Genomic DNA, 20,047 nt, shown 5'->3' with positions numbered 1-20,047 from the left:
AAATTACTGAAACAGAAACTTAACAGGGAACTAATGTTGAAGAACTATAAAAAGATGACATCTGCCATGACCTTCAGAGGCAGAAAGCACTCTATAAAGATGTCCCACGTACAAGAACATGGATCTTTATTCTCATGCTGCTTCTAATCCTGTTGACTTTCTAATGAAAACATCTAGTGAATCTAGTGAAACATTATCAAGAGGTAGAAGATCTGTGTTAGAAGTCCAACTCTGACCAAATCCATGACCCAATCAAGTCATATAATTTCTCTGCACCTTGGTTTTTTACCTATAAAAAGACGGAGATTGACCAAGGGATGTCAAAAGTAGCTTCCAGCCCTGATACAGTTGGTCCCCAATGAATACTTTCCTAGTCCTTTTAAGACTTATGCCTAAATCAGATTTTACAAACCAAACTGAGGTATTGTATAATACACAAGCATAAATTTGGCCTGGGGTGGTATATAAAAGCTGAGTCACATCCGTTTTTGGGTAAAACTTGAAAATCTCTTGAGATGTGTTTTGAGAACAGGTCCTCACCATGTATTGTCAAACTTCTGAGTACTTTTTCAAATCTCTGTTTGGTATAGAGTGGATGTAGAGGCAGCATACTGCATATATGTGATTAGTTTACAGTTCACGCTACTCAAAAATGAGATGTTTCAGGGTAAGGGCAGTTTCAATCGATAAGAACCCTGAGCTTAAACATTGACCTTACAATGATTTATATACTCCCTTTCATTCCAAACCTCATTATGTTGTTAAGCATATTGTAAAAGTTCATTGAATAGTTATTCTCCCCATACAAGTTAAGATCAGTAAAAACTAAACTCCCCTCACTCCACCTCTGCACCCACATAAAAATTAAACCATTTGCAACTATTTGGGGCCAGTGTGAAGCAATTCTTGTCCTTGATGTTGCTAACCATTCTTTGGACAGGCTCACATATTAACATCTCTCATACAATGGAACAGGAAATTTGAGGTCATGGTTTCCTTATGACTATGAAATCTAAAATTCCAGACTTTGACCAAAAGTGCTAATTAGCAAGTATCAAAGAAACCATATCTGAATTGGTCCAAACACATGTATCTGGAAGAGACACTCAAGGGCCTTGCATGTGAAGCACTCAGAAAATTTACAATGGACCTGTCCTCAAGTTGCTTTGTTTGGGAACAGAATAAGCTTGGAAATAATTACAGTGACAAAGTCAGCTTCCCTGGATCTGATCCCTGGCATTGCCAGGAAACTTAATGCTGCTTAAAATGCTGCCAAGAACTGTTGGCTAGACCCTACACAGTTATATAAAAAAAAAATGATCCTCTATAGTCATGTAAATCCCTGTTGCCTCAAACCCCACAATGGCCAACAATTATTTTACAATTGACAAGATTTTCAGCACAGTGTGTTGGAAAGGACCTATCGTTTTCAGAGATCTTGGTCTCTTTATAAGTACTTGGGAGTTCTGCCAGACAACAGATTTGAGTCATTATTGCTGGACTGTTGGATGGAAATGTAAAGATATATTTATCCACTATTCTGCATTATATAGCCATGGCTACTCAGGGATGGGCAGTACAAATGGGTTTTTCTTTTCATGCTATTAATTATAAATTGGGAAAACCAGAAAATGGATCAATTAAAACCAAGTTAGTCCAGCTAAAGAAAGTGCTCGGCAATTTGCTTAAGAAAGTTGTGGCAAATACAAAAATGTCAATAAACCCAAAGATAAAGAAGTTAAATAATGAAAGATTATTTTATTATTCAATGTCCTTTCTAATGTTTAAATATTAATAATAAAAGATATTTAATATTTCCACTCTTGGTTCAAAGTTTTTCTTCTGTTAAAACCACAAGGTGCCAAGTATTTTCTCTTCGTGGCTTTGTTAACAACTAAAAGCTAATCTCTGGCAAGACTGTTTTCCGATGGGTTTCACAACAGGGTAACTTTGCTGTGTTTCTTCTGCATTTGAATTTGTCATCATTTTAACTTACAATCTCTCTCTGGATTTCATGACTATCAATCACATGTATTAGGATATCATTCCTCTGTTTCATAAACTCAGTTCTTTATATGTTTTCTTAAAGACTACAATTAGGTTTTTTCCCTTTTTGCATAGGCAGACTATGATCAGAGATGGAATTTCTAGATAGATCAGCAAGTAGTTCAAGATGCTGCAGACTGAAGCATTATAAATAATTTACAGCACATGAAATGTTTAATAACATTCCTAACAAAAATGCAAAATGAACTCTGCATGATAATAAACCATGCTCGATTCTAAAATAAATATAAGTATTAATGTGGGCATTTGTTAAAGATATCACTTCATAGTATGTTTACCAGCCTCAAAAATGGGAAATTACACACCTACACCAAAGGCAGAAAATTATCTGGATAATAGAATATTTGATTTTCAAAACAAAATGTATTAGCTACCCCTGTATCTACTTTTCTTTGTTTTCAAAAGCATTTCTCACCTCTAAAACAATGGCTAATAACTTCATTACGCCCATACACCCCCCTTCTGTTCCCAGTCTCCTTCTTGTCCAAATAGGATGATAGATGAAAACAGGATTATACGTGTTTAATCATTACCTAAGAAGTGACTAATTGCCACCACAAGTTCAGTTTGAATGAGTGTGTAAATAAATTTAATAAAATATTAATTTGAGAGGAAGAGAATGATCAAGATGCATCCTACACTAAAGCTCAGAACTTTACCATTTGCCTCTCTCATACATTTATATTAATGTGTCCCTCTCTCACGTGAAGAAAATTTAATTTTGTCAAGCAAAATTAATTTTGAAAAACTTAAAGTTTGTCATCCTTCGGATTCATTTCCTGAGATAACCCCACTAAAGTTCCATTAGTGTCAATGGAAATCTTGTACTTGATGTCAATGGCCTTTAATCCCAAAGGCCCTCAGCAATTATTTCAATTTGTATTAAACTTCTGTTATAGGATGAGGTAAAGTGTGCGTGTGTGTGTGTATTTCAAAATTCATTCTTCTTTTTGCTATTCACACACGGTTATTCTGCAGTTTTTTTCATACTCTGTCTTCAAGTTATGAAAGACATGGTTTTGCATAGAATTTGCTTGAATTTTTCTTATGGTTGAGGAAGGAGACTTTTGCAGACGTTAGCTAGGCCACCACCACGGTCCTAAACTACATGGATGGCCAATAAATTTATCTTGAATATGGTGACTCAGTAGTTTAAAGAAGGCAACCTTTCTAATTTCTAATTTTATTGTGGTCCCAATCAAATTTTTGAGGTATTCATTTGGGGACTTATTCGTTTAGGGTGTGGACTTTCTGGTACAGAGCAGACTGTACCGGAAAATTTATTTTAAAGATCATTCACTTATGTATTTTTCAAAGAAAATAAATTAGTCAAGATGTCTATAAAAATGTATATGGATAAGGGATAATAATGATGAACATAATATATATCATGTATTACTACAGGTATGTGATAAATATATCATTGAAAAATCAGAGAATAAAAAAGAATTTACTTACTAAAGAATGCTAGCACAATTGCCAGGTGATATACACAGAAAGAAAATTGTATCTCTATCTTACCCCATCTGTAAACATTTCAAGATAATCAAATTTCCAAATACAAAGCTTAAACAAATAAATGAATACAAGTACAATAAAAACCAGATTGCTCTTTATATAATATTAAAGTGGAGAAGGCTTTGCTATGCATATCATAAAATTTGAAAGACATAAAATATACATTGGTAAAACTGCAAATAAATTTCAAAAATCTTCATAGCAATTAATGTCATAAACAAAGTCAAAACACAAGGAAGAAATATTTGAAAACACCTGTCAATGGGCTATTTTCTTTAAGACAGAACGGTTTCTCACAAATTGATGAGAAGATCAACAAACCAACAGAAACGTTTACAGAAGATATAAATGGTTCATAAGAAAAACAAAATATTTGCAAATTAACATAGTTAAAGGTGTTCAACTCAAAATTAAACCTAAAACAAAGTTTGACACCTATGGGATTGACATTCTCTAGGTTCCTCAACTCTTCAATTTTCACCTTCTCTTCACTTTCTGAGTGGACTCAACCACACCTCAGACACCAATTATCACCTGTGTGCCAACCAAATGTTCATCACAGATTGTCTTCAGAGTTCCAGATCCCTCTTTTCTTCCTCCCCATAGTTTAAAAGTCACCAAGAGCTTCCAGTTCTACCTATTTCCGATCCCATTAAACTAGGGTTTTCCAAATAGAAGACAGCAATCTTTAGTTTATCATGAAAGCAATTTAACAGGATAGGAATAGCATTTTAAAAAGAAAATATTACTAAGTGAATGACACTAATCTGAAAAGGCTGCATACTATGTGGTTCCAACTGTACGGCCTTCTGGAAAAGGCAAAACTATGGAGACAGTAAAAAGATCAGTGGTTGCCAGAGGTTTGGAGAGAGGGGGGAATAAATAGTACATGAGGGATTTTTAGACCAGTGAAACCATTCTGCATAATGCTATAAAAGTGGGTATATATAATTATCCACTTTTTAAAAACCCATAGAATGTATACCACAAAAAGAGAACCCCAACGTACATTACAAACTTCAGTTGGTTAAAAAATATATAACAGGAGCTGGACATGGTGGCTCACACTTATAGTCCCAGTTACTCAGGAGACTGAGGTCAAAGGATCACTTGAACCCAGAAGTTCGAGGCTGCAGTGAGCTATGATCATGCCACTGCACTCCAGCCTGGGCAACAGAGCAAGACCCTGTGTCAAAAAAAAAACAAATTGTGTATTGTGGGTTGAATTATCACAGAATTTATATATTGAGTTCCTAACCCCCAGTACCTCAGGATGCAACTATATTTGAAGATAGGATTTTTAAAGAGTTAATTAAGAGAAAATTAGTCATATGGGTAGGTCCTAATCCTATATGATGGGTGTCCTTATAAGAAGAGGAAATTAGGAATACAGACATACACAGGAAAAATCATTATAAGATACAATGAAAAGATGACCTTAAGACAAGCAGAACGGCCTGGAACAGATCCTTCCCTCATGGCCCACAGAAGACATCAATCCTGCCAGCATCTCGATCTTGGACTTCTATCTCCAGAACTGTGAGAAAATAAATGGCCTTTGTTTAAGCCACCAGGTCTACTGTATTTGTTACAGCAGCTCTAGCAAACTAATATAAATAGTGTAGTATGCCACAGCACAATACAGGATAGAATTTAGAGTACATCACAGGTAGTGGAAGTAAATAGTTTAGTAAAAACATTAGTTTCTGATGTGGGCTGTATATATGGAGTCATGTATATTTACTTCTTAAGATAGGTCATGATTAGAAAAGTTTGGAAAACACTAATCTAAATGATCTTCTTTTTATCCTTCTCCATTACCAATACCTTAGTTCAGGCCTTCATCATTTCTTACTGAAATTACCTAAAAAATGTATTGCATGATCTGTGCATTTATTCCTCTATTCAACAAATACATATAGAGGAATTACCATGTGCCAGACCCTGTTCACGGTATCTCCAGGACCTTGAATACAACCTGCTCTCATTCAGTCACAGTCTAATGTCTCCACTGAAGTTTTTGGCTTATCTATCTACCCATTCTCCACAACCCTGAGAGCAGTCCTTCTAGAATACACATTTGATCACTCTATTCTGCTCAAAACCCATTAGTGGTTTTCCAATGAGTTTTGTGAAAAGTGCAAACTCTCCGAGCTCATGAGAGCTTTCATGATCTGCTGCCTGCTTGTGTCTCTCATATTTAAGAGCTCTCACCTATACACTATGTTCTAGATATATTAAATGATGTACATTACACCTCCCCACATATCACGTGCTCTCTCAGACCTGTGTGCTTTTATCTAAGCTTCAGCTTCTATCCTCTTGCCTTTCACTTTGATAACTCCTAATTATACTTCAAAACACAGCTCAGCTGCAACTTACTGTCCCCCAATGTCTCCTTTCTATTAACACTTCTACCTCTTCATCTTCACAAAACCTAGCCTAAATTAGCAGCCTTACCACATTAAGCTAAATGTTTACTTTTTTGCCTATGTCTTTCATTAGTTTTGTGAGTCGATGAGAATAATCATTTTGATGCTTTTCTAGCTTTTTCCACATGTTAGCACATTTCCTAGTACATAAATGAGGTGATGAATAGATGATGGATGGATGGATGGACAGATGCACAGCTGTTTACACGAGAATCCTTTCAGTCATTAATAATTCGTCAAAATGTTTTTAGAAATGAATATAATAGATAAAACATGCTGTGTTATGGCACACAGAGAAGTGATAAAAATTTAGTATAAATTGCAATAAGCCAAATAAGAGATTTTACAAGGCTATATTATTACCTACCCTGCATTTTGTAAAATAATTTACTTAAAAATTGCTATTAATGATAATTGAAATGAATGTAAATATTTCAATGATTCCTTGGAGCAAATCACCCCTTGTTTTCTAGATACCAAATAATATAGATGTGGGATCTGGGAGGAAACTTTTTACTAAAGTGTCTAGCCTGTCATGTCTTAATTATAACAATAAATAACATGAATAATGGAGAAGAAATCAGAAAAAGTTACTTCCAAACTGGTAAAATATCACACATATATCTTATGTGGTAAATGTGAGCTTAGCACTAAAATGTAATTCACCTATTCAGGGTTTTGATTATTAGCCTTGTTTCTGTTTATCTATCTGTAATTATCCAAAGACTATATTCTGAAGATGATTAAAATGGAAGGAAGACTCCAAGAGCTAGTGTCACATTTTGCTTAGGTGGCAGTCTCTTCTGATAAATCTATGCCTTCCAGATACCCACCTTTTATACGGTGCTCATCTTGCATTATTCAAGCAGTGGTAAGGAGAAAAGAAAGGGTGGAAAAGGAAAGGAAAGGAAAAAGAAAGGAGTAAAAATGGTGATTGTCTTAGTTCAGCTGCCCCTTTTCTGAAACCCAAACCAGTTTGTATAGTTTTGCAAAATTTGTGCTTCTTTGAAGAAAATCAAAATGCTCTTAGCCCTATTTTCAGAATAGAAATGTGATAATACTTGCGTCTATCATCTAAGCACCTATTTGATGTAACAGACCTTGTTTGAGGTTTCGTACTAGTAGCACAATCCACACCATCTTTTATCACTTCCCACAAACCATGAATTGTTAGGAATAGTTGCTCCACAAAACTTGTCACTGTCTACCTCTTTTAGAACTTCAAGAAGTATCTTAAATGTAGAACTTGACACAGAATTATGGAAAGATATCTGGCCATGAATGAGGCCTATTGATGTAGTCCATACAGACCAGTTTTCCAGGACAGAGGGCAGAGTGAAGGAGAAAAACTGGGTTTGGAGAAGCAAACAAAAATATCTTCCGACACAACATACAAGTAACAAAGCATATTGTATAATGTGCAAGAAAGAGCAATGTGAATATTGCAATAGACACTGAGGATCCATGGGAGATGTGAGCACGCCAAACATCCATCCTGCTGAAAAACACTGACATCATCCAATGCATGCATGGGTACACTTGCTTTTATATTCCTCCACACAGCCCTCCCTAGGCCTTCAATAGAGTCCTGTTAAGCCAAAATTATCTCGAAGTCCAACCTCTCATTACTGACTATATTTAGGAGCACATCAGTCTGTGATGTCTTAGCATCCTACTGCCCATGGACAGGGCTTGAGAATAGCTACTGCAGATGGAGTCTCTTCCCTTACATCATTTCCAAACAGAAGCAAAAGTGTATAGGAACCCACTCTGTTCCCTCTAAGGGAAGAAGTGGCTTTGCTGACAATACCATTTTATTCTTTGCTTTACCCTGTTTTCCTCTTTTTTGTAAATCAATTACTTCCCATCCCTCTGGGTCCTCCATAGCAATGTCACTATAGCAATTCCACTATTACAGTGTTATTTTTAAACAATACTGCTAATCCTTAAAGCAGCCATCCAAGGTGTTATTATCCTCCATTTTGCTAATGAGGTTTGGAGAAGTTAACTCCTTCAAGAGTAGACTCTTTTAGGCGTCAAGATTCTTAGGCCCCTAGCATTTGTTGAGACTCCTAGTATACTTTTTAAACTCTAAAATTGTATTCGAGTTAGCAAAATTGGGTGATAGAGACAGAAAAATTGTGTGAAAATCGTGTGATAGCCAAAACCCATAGAATATACGACACTAGGAGTGAATCCTAATGTAAACTACGGACTTTGGGTGATAACAAACTGTCAGTGTTGGCTCATTGGTTGTAACAAATGTACCACTCTGGTGTGGGATGTTGATAATGGGGGAGGCTGTAGGTGGAGGCAGTGGGCATATGGGAACTCTCTGTACTTTCTGCTCAGTTTTGTTGTGAACATAAAACTGCTTGAAAAAAGAAGTCTATATTTTTTAAAAAGAGAAAGAGAGCAAGAGAAAGCATGAGAGAGCAAGATTTACAGGTTCAGACATAAAGGGGTGGCTGAGACACACCCACAAATGTGATACTGTAATGTTTACATTTAATAAATTAGTCCTTTTATGCAATAAAACAATATAGTACACTTATGATTGCTAAAAAGTAATTTTAGGAATTATAAAATTATTCATTCATAATATACTACAGATAGTGCAGTCTAGACTGCACAACAGCCTGTATTTGTTGTATTTCTACAGGTCAGCTAGGGTGCTTCTGCCAATCTTAGCAGGACTAGGCTGGTCACTTCCAAGCTGCAGCTGGATCTGGAGCTGTTCCAACTATCTCTCACCCTCCGTGGACTCATGGGCTAGCTGGGGCATATTCTTCTCATGGTGACGGCAGAGGCCCAAAGCACCTGCAGACACATACAACACTCTTCAGGCCTCAGGCGAGTCCTGGCAACCTTCTCACTTCTGTCCACGTTCCATTAACCAAAACAGATACATGGTCAGATCCAAAGTCAGGAGGCATATTTTTTTTTTTTTTTTTTGGAACTCACTCTCACTCTCTTTAATGGGAAGAACTGAAGAGTCACTACAAAAGGCAGAGATACAGGAAGGAGTGAAGTAGTGAGTCTATTTATTCAATCTGCCACAAATGCATGCTGCTTCTTTCAATCTACTGTGTTTCTGTGACCATATGTATAGGGTAATTTAGAGATAAAGGTAACAACAAAAGTCTGAATCAGAGGCAGGGGGCAGCCTCTGTTGGTGTCCTAACATAACCCTAACCCATTCCCATTTGATCAAAGACTTGAGGACTTTCTTTGGATGGAAGAGTGAGCAGGATGGGCCAGACATACCAGAAAGTTAACACCACTAGATAGAGATTTTGACAGGTACAACACAGAGATGTGTTTCGCAAAGTTTCCCAGAAGCCCTCCCTAGGACTAAGCACCAGTTGCCCACAGTGATAACATGTTCAAAGTACATCATATGGGCATTCTTCCCTCTCCAATCTCAGTTCTCTGACTCCCACAGCTAGGCTTCCCAGGATCATGACACAAATGAACTCTTTGCCCCCAAATCCTTGAAGGAGTTTCTGGATAATAAGATTCCGACCTAGGCTCATAAACATTAGAACTTTGGGGCTTCCTCCCTCTCATTGATCATATCCATGGAAGAAGCAAATCAACCAGCCTCTTGCAAATCCTATCCTGTGGATCAACTCCAAGCACAACTCAAGAGCTGAGATGCGCTCCTTAAGTGACTGAGTGAGTCTGACCACAGTGACCAACTTTTCTTGTTTTTCTAAGACTGAAAGAGTTTCTGGAACATGGAATTTGCAATACTAAAACCAGGACAGTCCCAGGTAAAGCAGGATGATTGGTCAGACTAAGTAGACCATAAAACACAAGAGTCAATAATATGGCAGGTGTGCTCATTTTCTCATTTTGACATCTAGTTATTGATTATCGCATAGAACCATATACAGCATTCCCGATGAAAGAACATTAAATGTCACCTATTACCATCTCCCAGAAATGCAGGAAAATGAACTAGGCAGATTTTTTAAGTGCCAAATACTCTAACCTCTACTTAAACGTCTTCACTGATGGGGAGTTTAGAGCCTGTCCCATTACTTTTTTGTAATTTGAATTGCACTCTACCTACCTATAAACTAAATTAATTGGCCCTAGTTACCCAGAGTGACACTGAATAAGTATAACCTCTAGTTCATATGCATAGGCAAAATATCAAATATCAAATATTTGATAACAATGGTCCTTTCCCCATCAACATTTCCCTAGTCAGTGAAACATCTCTAGTTCTTCCACAGTTTGAGTTCTAGAAAAAAAATAAATTTATATTCTGGGCATCCTCCTCCATATTTATGCCCATTTATCAATATTTATTGATACTATTCTAAAATGGAATATAATACTCTAGATACAGTCCAATGTAGAATTCAAGGAGACTAATACCTTGCATGTTCTAGATATGTTAGTTATGTTAGTGAAACCAAAGTTTCCATTAGATGTCTTGGCAGCCCTGTTTCATTATAAGTTTATTTAGACTTGCACTCCATTAAAACTTCTGGGGTTATTTTTCTATATAAACTATCATTAATCTAAGACTCACGCATTATATACTTGGGTTTTGTTTGTTTGTTTGTTTTTACCATAATTGTCAGCCTTAAATTTCAACTGGTTGTTCTTAGCACCTGTTTCCTACGTGCTGGAAACTTCTAAGTATTTACTTTTATTAGTCAAAATATTATCAACACATTGTGTCTGTGTGTTTAATAATCATATGCATGCAAGAAAGTGACTTTTTTTTTTTATCTTTTTTCAAGTCATTGGTGAGAACTTGATCAAAAACACAGTCATAGGGCTGACTTCTAGTAAGGTGACTTCAAGATAATATTGATTCACTAATCACCACACTTAGACATGGCTGTTTAACAAGCTACAAATTAATTTAATGGCCTATTATTCAACTCAGATGTTTCCATCTTCTCCATTAAGATATAACAAGAGGCTGTGAAATATTTTACTGAAATCCAGTTGCAGTAAATCTCAGACAGTCCAGTGAACAAATACTGTACTCACACTAGCAAAAGTAAAGTCGAGTTAATTTATCATAATTTATTTGAGTACAGGATGATTCAGTTAGTATTTATAAATTGGTGACAGATACTAATCTTCAGGTATCTGCTAGGAAAAAAATTCGAATTCTCAGAATTTCTGAAATTGTGTCATTCTTAAAATACTTCCAACATTCTTCACACTCTTTACTCATTATTATGACGTGATGTCTAATTTTCTGTGTCAATTTGACTGGGTTAAAGAAGCCCAGATAACAGGTAAAACATTATTTCTGAGTGTGTCTGTGAGGGTGTTTTTGGAAGAGAATAGCAACTGAATAAGTAGAAAGAAGACTGCCTTCACCAATATGGACAGGCATCCAAGAACAAAAAGGTGGAGGAATGGCAAATTCACTCTTTAAACTAGGGCATCCATCTCCTCCTACTGGGAAAAATCGATGTTCCTCATTCTTAGATCTTTGAATTTAAACTGAATCACACCACTGGCTTTCCTGGTTCTCCAACTTGCAGAGGGCAGGTCTTCAGATTTCTCAGTCTCCATAATCGCATTAGCTAATTTCCATCATATATGTCAATATATGTTCAAATATACAACTCTTCATTATTCCAGGAATTTATTTCTCCTCCTGATAAGTTTCAGTATAATTTTACTGAACAGAACATCACCTCTCCTGACAACCACAGTCTCCAATTTTCATAGTACACACATCATCTTTGCCAAATCATGGTCCAAAAAAATCCGTTCTTCAAGAAAGAAATGTTTGAGATAGCATGGAAATCAATCAAAGTCATAAAAAGCAAAAGCTGAACGGACTGAAATGTTTAAAACAACACTCCAGTTTTCTGTGACTCAGTTTCATATTTGTAGACATTTCAGAAACCGGATATGGAAATGGCATTTATCTATGGTTATGTAATTTACCACATTATAAATTTAAAGTTATTAGTAATGAGTGGGATGGATTTTTGCCAATTTTTTACCATTGTATCCTTGCTACTGCTTCAGAAATTACCTACCAAATAAGTATGTTAAAGCTCTGTACCATGAAAACATAATCTCCACAATGTGTCCTTCATTCTGGCTTTTGGGACAGAGTTTGATGTCTTTGCTGGAACGTAGAAGCATACCTCATTGTTTCAGGGACATTCAGATCCCATTCCCAAAGGTCTGGTTTCATACTCAAGATACAAAAAAATGATTTAGCTTCAGGAATTAAAACACTGTTTTCTTTGAATCACTCCCCCTCACCAATCTATTCGTGATAATTTTAAATCTCCAATCTTCACAGAAACATTTTTCTCTCCCCATTTCCTTCTTGCATCGCCTCTCTCATCTTATTTAAAATGACTTCACCTCCGTCAATAAGCCATACCATCAACAATAGTCCCCAAATCTTTACCTTCTACCCAGTACATATTTAGAGCTCTTATAATTGTCACAGCTTCAGGAAGAAAAATCTAGCTCAATTACTCTAAGTGATCATTTCCTGCACCACTTATCTATGGCTACCTAATTATCCTGAAACTTGGTGGCATGAAATAACCATTTATTATTTCTGGTGATTCTTTGGGTCAACTGAGCAGTTCCTGCTGGTCTCACCTAGTCACAGTCAGATGGGACGTGAAATGCTAAAAGTGGTACAGTAAGTAGCTAATTAGATATGAGCAGGGCAAGAGAGGGCTCCCCAACACACACACCAGGAGCACTGGGCGACCAACAGGTGATGGTCAGGGAGTTGTTAACTGTCTCTCTAAAGTAACAATTTGTCACAGCTGGTGCCAGGGAAAGGCAGTCTCTAATAGAAAACACCTGAAACTGGTGATCAGCTGCTTCCCAGTAAGATCTCAGGAGTGGGGAGAAGTAACAAAAGACTCCGGAAGCATGCCAACATATAAAACCCCAAGTCAAGAGGCCAAGCCATGAACTTGGCCTCTCACGTCATCCACTCGGCCCTCTTCCAAGTGTACTTTTCTTCCTTTCATTACTGCTCTAAAGCTTTTTAATAAACTTTCACTCCTGCTCCAAAACTTGCCCCGGTCTCTCCTTCTGCCTCATGCCCCTAGTCAAATTCTTTTTTCTGAGGAGGCAAGAATTGAAGTTGCTGCAGACCCATGCAGATACCTTCCTCTGGTAACAAAAGCAGAGGCATATCCAGCATGGGTCAGCAGGAGCAGTCCACATAAGGCACAGGCAAAAATAGGGTACATCATCTGTAAATTTTGAAGCAACAATTTAAATGACAAGAAATCAGCCTACCTTTGATTATCACCATGTGCCAGCAATTCCAAACAGCGTCAGTGGTAAACTACTCCTCCCTGGGGGGGGGGGGGGGGGAAAAAAAAAAAAAAAAAAAAACGTGTTGGCCTCATTTTTTTTTTTTTTTTGTGGGATTCGTGTGACTTTTTTTATTTTACTAATGTCTTACGATAAGTGTGAGGAGTAAAGACAGGGATGGGGTAAAAGTAAGGAAGAAGAGAAAAGTGTCTTTCAAGTTCCTTGAACTATTGAACCACGTGCTAGGATAAGAAAGTTCAGTAAAAGCATCGTGTCCTTATCACCAGAGCTCTTAAAGGAGACATGGAACAGAGATGGGGCAACTCTTTAGCTCTGGCAGAAGTGACTGCTGGACAGAGAACAAATCCTGCATCAGCCTTGGCACACATGAAAGACTGGGCAATGCAGATGCTACACAGTTGGGCAGATGAAGAGCTGACTGTCCAGAATCTACTTCTAGCAAGCGAGTAGGCGCATGCACACCCCTTCTCTGGTCTGGGTGTCTCTTCCTCTCCGGCAGGACCCCACCATCTGTGCAACCATGGGGTAAGTGTTGGGGAAGTCTTTTAGAAAAGAGAAAGATTTCTTTCTTATATTTGCTGGTGGTGTTGATTGACCAGAAGTGGTTGTGTTTTTTTTTTTTTTTTTTTTTTTTACTTTGGGGCAGCAGCATTGTGTTCTAGTGACAAAATATCCTACACTGAGCACTCGTAAAAGGCATAGGAGAGTGAAAGTGAGGCATTTTTAGGACCTAGACTAGTGGGAAGGGGAATACATGGATTCTAAGGGTAAGGGGATGAAAAAGCTAATTCTATATCACCACAAATGAACTGACACGTAAATGACACCTTGGCTTCTTCCACTCATAGAAACACTCACTTCCTCTAGCTTATACTACTAAATCTAAGGTCAGCTTCATCACAGTTTGGAATAACTATTTACTGTGCTTCTAAAGTAAAGGTGAAAAGCTACATCCTTAAGGTTTTTTTTTTTTTTATCCTAATTAAATGGATTTGTGTAAGCTGAAAGCCTAAAGTCAAGGGATTCTTTTCATTATTTTATATGTTGGGAGAAACCCTTAAAATTCATCACTGCCATTTTTTTTTAACCTACAGAATTGAAAGAATATAAAATGGGCAGGGATAAGCAATTACACGAATCATAGACATGGTCAACATGCATCTAATTTTACCCACTGAGCAAAGAGAGCAAATGGGGGTAAGTTCTTTTGAGAAAAACCAAAATGTGTTTACATGGGAAGAACACTACACTAGACTATTTTTTTCCTACATAGAAGAAAAGTATATGTGGAATTGAGGGAGGTGGAAGGTGTCCATTACACAAACACCTATTATTTGTGAAAGTTCTATCAGAGTGGAATTGGGTATGGACCATTAGTTTATCTTCGGCAGAGATCTTACGTTTTAGGTATCTAGAGTAAGATTATTTAGCTGGGTAATGGCTGGGTAGCGTGAATAGTTTTAATTTCAGTTCACAGCAAATTACGATGATCACAGATTTAGCACCGTAGTTTGCACTTCCTCTGCACCTGAATCATCGATCACTGTGAAGCGTGAGCTGAAGGTCAAAAAGCTGTATTCTTAGATAATTCATCTGTGATTGCTCCAGGACTGCAGTTTACTTCAATCTAAGGGGTAGTTTTCTTATTACAGAAGGTAAGTATTCAATACTAAATAGGAGACTGAAGCCTTGAAGATACTTTATAGTGGTGGCAGGTGTTATGGTTCAGGAATAGGCTGTTCAACAAGTCAAATGCATATCATTCCCTCTTAAGCATTAACTTTTTCAAAGCAATGGAACTATATTTTTTGGTTTGAAAGGGTGGTTTCTTCTATATTTGATTTCTCGGTTTTCTTAGTAGATATCACTGTCTCCTCTAATATTTCTTCAAAACTTTCCTCTATCTGGGAAGTTTTCTTAGAAGCTACCTTAGATGCCTCCTCCTCCTCTTTCTTAAGTGATAGCCCAGTGGATGAGACTTGGAGGTTGTAGAACTGAGGATTCTAGGTGGGAGCGGATAACTTGGATTGGAAAGTGGATTCAGCCCCGAAATGCCTAACCCACTGGTGCTAAAACGTGTCTCCTCACCTTCCAGCAGTTTCCTGTAAGCTGCTATCTCAATGTCAAGAGCCATTTTGACATTGAGCAAGTCCTGGTATTCCCGAATGTGGAGTGCCATCTCACTCTTGGTGTTCCTCAGATCATTCTCCAGCTGCCCAATGCTACCCTGGTAGCCGGCCACCTCGGCACCGTGCCGCTCCTCCAGCTCCAGGATCTGCCTCTCCAAGGACTCGTTGACCCGCGCAGGCCCTCGATCTCGCTGGTGCGCGCCTGCAGCTGGCGCCGGTATTCATGGATCTCCTCGCCGCTGGTCCGGATGGCCTCTATGCTGCGCGCCGCCTGCGCGTTCAGGTTGGCGAACTTGGACTTGTACCATTCTTCCGCGGACTGCAGGTTCTTAGCGGCCAGGGACTCATACTGTGCGCGGATCTCCCTCAGCGCCGAGGTCAGATCTGGTTTAGCCACAGCCCCATCCACCTCGGCCGCGGCCTGCGACGACGCCTGAAGCGTGGCCAGCAGCTCAGCTACCTCCTCGTCGTGCACCTGGCGCACGAAGGCCAGCTCGTCCAGCAGCGACTCCAGCTTCTTTTCCAGGTCCAGGCGGGCCAGCGTGGCGCCGTCCATGTCGCGCTACTGCGCCTTCAGGGCACCCTCGGCGCCTTAGCGTCCGCAGCAGCTGCACCTCTTCGGCCAGCCAGTCGCGCTCCAGCACGGCCTGCGCACGCGCCGAGCTGCCCTCCTCCAGCTGCGCGCGCAGGTCGCGCAGCTCGCGCTGGAAGAGCTCGTCGACGCACGACGGCTGGGCGTGGCGCTGTCGCAGCGCGGCCACCTCGCCCTCCAGCGCGCGGTTTTGCGTCTCCAGGTGATGCACCTTCTTGATGAACACGGCGAAGCGGTCGTTGAGGCCCTGCAGCTGCTCCTTCTCGTTGGTGCGGATGATCTTGTAGTCATTGGTGCACGCCGCCGCCTGGCTCAGGTCCAGCCCGTCGGAAGCCAGCGGCAGGCGGTAGGCCAGGCAGAGGCCGAGCGATGAGGCCGAGGAGCAGGCGGCCGAGGAAGGGTGTTGGCCTAATTTCTGAACAAATACTGGAGCTCTTCAGTTTTAATAACATTTACAGAAGCTTCAAATTAGCCCGTTTTATTCCTTATCTTTTAATAAACATTGTGTTCTACATAGAAGTTAATTTGGAGAACTCAGTTACACAGTCGCCCCCCAACCCCCAGCCCCCCCAGTGTCTGTTACATATATTTAAGAATAGTTTCATAGCGACTAGGACTTGTTCAAGCTTTCGTTGTGCGCAGTTTACATCCCTATTTCCAGGGTACTACATATTCTTGTGTTTAACCAGTAGATTTGAAATTAGCAATGATAAAATCACAGAATAGAAGGAACTCAAGTTGTGTTTCTTTGTCTTTACAATCATTCTTACTCTTGGGAATTTCTGTGCAAAGAAAAATTCAAACTGAGGCAAGGTGAAAACAAGTATTTTTTTTGTTTTTATTTCATCTATGAAATATTTTGCTCAATATGAATATCTTTGAAATTGACATTCGTTATCTTGCCAATTGTTTGCTTTAAAACTAAGAAATAAAATTATAATTTTTATTATAGTTGAATATAATTTTGCCATAGGGAAAAAGGTGGTGGTAAAATGATCTACTCTGAGTGTCTAACACTTTAGTACACTATTAGCCAGAGACTCTAAGATGCACTCACTCATATATCTGGAGTTGGTGCTGTTGGCAGGGATGCCTGAATCTTCTCCACAAAACTGCTCCTCCAGGAGGCTAGACCAGCTGCCTCACAAGATCTCAGGGCAATGTTTCTAGAAGGTGAAGGTGGAAGCTGAAGGTCTTGTAAGACTTACTAGCAAAAGAAGTTGCACAATTTCTCTTTCCCGATATTCTATTGGTTAAAGCAAGTTCTCAGACTCAAAGTGTGAGAAAATAAACTTCACCTCTGGGTAGGAAGGGTTACAAGTTTTAATAATATATTTATAAAAGCTTGCCCCAGGGGTCCTTTGTAATGCAATTTTAAAACTCTCTACATAAATTGCTGGGGAAACCTAATTTATTTATGGTTACCTAGAAACTGTTAGGTTCCCAACATGCTAGGAGCTCCTGGAATTGCTGCCTTTAAGTCAGTCTGGCCATCCCATCACTCCTTTGGGTAATTACTGCTAATTACCTCTAGGTGTTAGCAATTAATATCGATTGACCCCAGCTGGGTACCCCCAGGCTTTGGCATCATACAGTCTCTTACCCTTATAGACCAGATATTTCAAAATCTGTTGCTCGCCTCTTCAAGGTCTTTTGTCATTCTTTTCAAAGCTACATTCTAAACTGAGCTAGGGCAATTAGGGTCTGACTGTAAGATCTCCCATGGGGGAGGATTATTTTTTGCAGCAGTTCAGTTTGTCAGTAAGAGAATATGAACTTAGTAAGAATTTGATTTGATTGTGGACCAAATCTGACCAAAGCTAGAAAGAATGCCTTTCCTCTTCTTACAGCCTTTGATTTTGATCCATTGTATGGCACACCTACTTTTAGCTTTTATTATGCTTACGTGTACAATGGACACATTTGAAGTCCTGGTAGACTTCAAACACTCTGCGAACAGGGTTGATGTTGTCCTCTCCCTTGTATCTCCCACAATATCTTGGGCAGTTCCATAAACAGTGAGTCCTAATAAATATCTATTGAATAAATGAATGCATAGAAACTTTCCCTGTGTATTAGTAGTCATAATACAACAAAGAATTTAAAAATGGGTATAACCCTTACTCCCCTACACCAGAGAGGAAGATATCAGAATTGAAGATCAGCTAACCAGGGGAAGCAATAATTAAATTTGTGGACTTTGATTCTGTATTTCTATTCTCGGGGCTAATTTTTATCTGCTTAAATGTAAGCTTCTCCATAAAAGAAAATCATTGTTCCAAGTTTCTTGAGGTGTAAAGGGAAAAACACAAAACACACATGTTCATTTCCTGAAAGTTCCAATAGCGGCACCAGCGTAGAGAAGGCTTCCTCCACCACCACCCTCCAGACCGTGACAATGCTCATCTTTGTTCTCTTAGCCTTGTCGCCTTTTCATTTCCTTCAGCTGTGTATGTCTTCAAGTCTTTTGTCTGCTGCCTGAAGAATGAGTATTATCTGAAAGAATAAATGACCGCTTGAGGAAATGAAAGTGTACAATCAATCTTTTTACAAGTCTGTCTAATGATTATTTGCAAAAGAAGTGAAAATGCTGAAACACTTTTGGTTTTTAAGAATACAGTAAGTAGAAAATCTGCCTAAGGATCCCAACAAGTATTGGTCCGACCAAAGTGAGTTAATGACATAACTGTACTACTTCATTTAAAATTTTCTTTGATTGTTGCTAACTTTGTTAGTATTACTTTAATCAGTGATTCTCATATTTAGCTAACATCAGAATTGCATGCAGAGCTTGTCAAAATGCAAATTACTGGGCCCCACTTGCAGAATTTCTGATTCAGGCCTGGGGTGGGGCTCAAAAATGTGCATTTGAAATAAATTCCTGGGTAATACTGATGTTTCTGGTCCAGAGACCACACTTTCTCAAAGTGTGATTCTCACATCTGACTGAAACTATCTTTATTCATATATGGCTCCCCACCCACACGTTCCTAACTCTAACACCTCCTTAAAATATCTCATGAAATTCTATAGTCATTTATAGTTGAACTCCGTTTATCATTAATAAATGTACAACTAAAAATAAATAAATGTAAATCAGAAGAGATTCAGTGGATAATGTCGCATGATCAAAATGTAAAATTGTTTCAAACCACAGGCCTTTTTACCAAATCGATAACTCAAAATGATTTACTATGTACACTTTATACGAATCAGTCCACTTCGATAAATAGAATTAAATTATGCTTTTCAGATAAGCAAAAATATCATATAGAATTATTGTATCTAAAGTGATTTCACTTTGGGGGTAGGGGCACAGAAGGCACCAGGATCTCGGAAGGGAGAATATCTAAGTCAGTGAGATCCACCTGGTCCTGGATAACGGCCAGAGACAAAAGATGAAAGAAAATTAGAAGAAAAGAGTAAGTTGCCAGGCTAAGGCTTTTGCTCATATTGAAGAGAAATAGTCAAAACAGATGGAGTCTCCATGATGACCTAGAAAGTCTAGCCCCCCATCTGTGGTCCTCAAACCCACATCTTTACTCCTTCTTCTTCTGCAGCTTCCAAATTAGACACACACATGTGTTCCCTCCAGTAGGCCTTCCTAGGTTGAATTCCCTCTTTCTTTCACAATGCACACAGGCTTTTAACAAATGTTTATTGAATGAATAAATGAATGAATGAGAAGGCAGTAGAAATAAAGAAAAAGTTATAAACTTAGAAGAGGAGGGGAAACTGATGTTTGCTCTGGAGTGGAGCAGCGATGTTTTGGCTGAGGATGTTCTTCATATGTATAGAGTCAGAGAGAGGTGACCCGCAGGCAGGGCTGCCACGCAGAGCTGTGTATAGGGTATCACTAGAAAGCTCAATCTAGATTACAATTTCGATGCTAAGCCCAAAAGTTGTGGGGAGCACCACCAGCCTCATTGAATGCAGAGGTCTACAGAGGAACCCTATAGTGTGGGGGTTAGAAATTAGGACTTTGGGTAAAATAAATTATA

General features: G+C 38.7%; 1 pseudogene; it reads right to left on the bottom strand.

Annotated features, from left to right (window-relative positions):
• Positions 1-14,573: 14,573 nt before the first annotated feature.
• Positions 14,574-20,047, bottom strand: part of LOC126932339 (alpha-internexin-like) — a 96,202-nt pseudogene continuing 90,728 nt past the window's right edge.

Source organism: Macaca thibetana, chromosome 12, assembly GCF_024542745.1.
Source record: "Macaca thibetana thibetana isolate TM-01 chromosome 12, ASM2454274v1, whole genome shotgun sequence".
Lineage (NCBI taxonomy): Eukaryota > Metazoa > Chordata > Mammalia > Primates > Cercopithecidae > Macaca > Macaca thibetana.
This window is presented reverse-complemented; position numbering and strand designations above follow the sequence as displayed.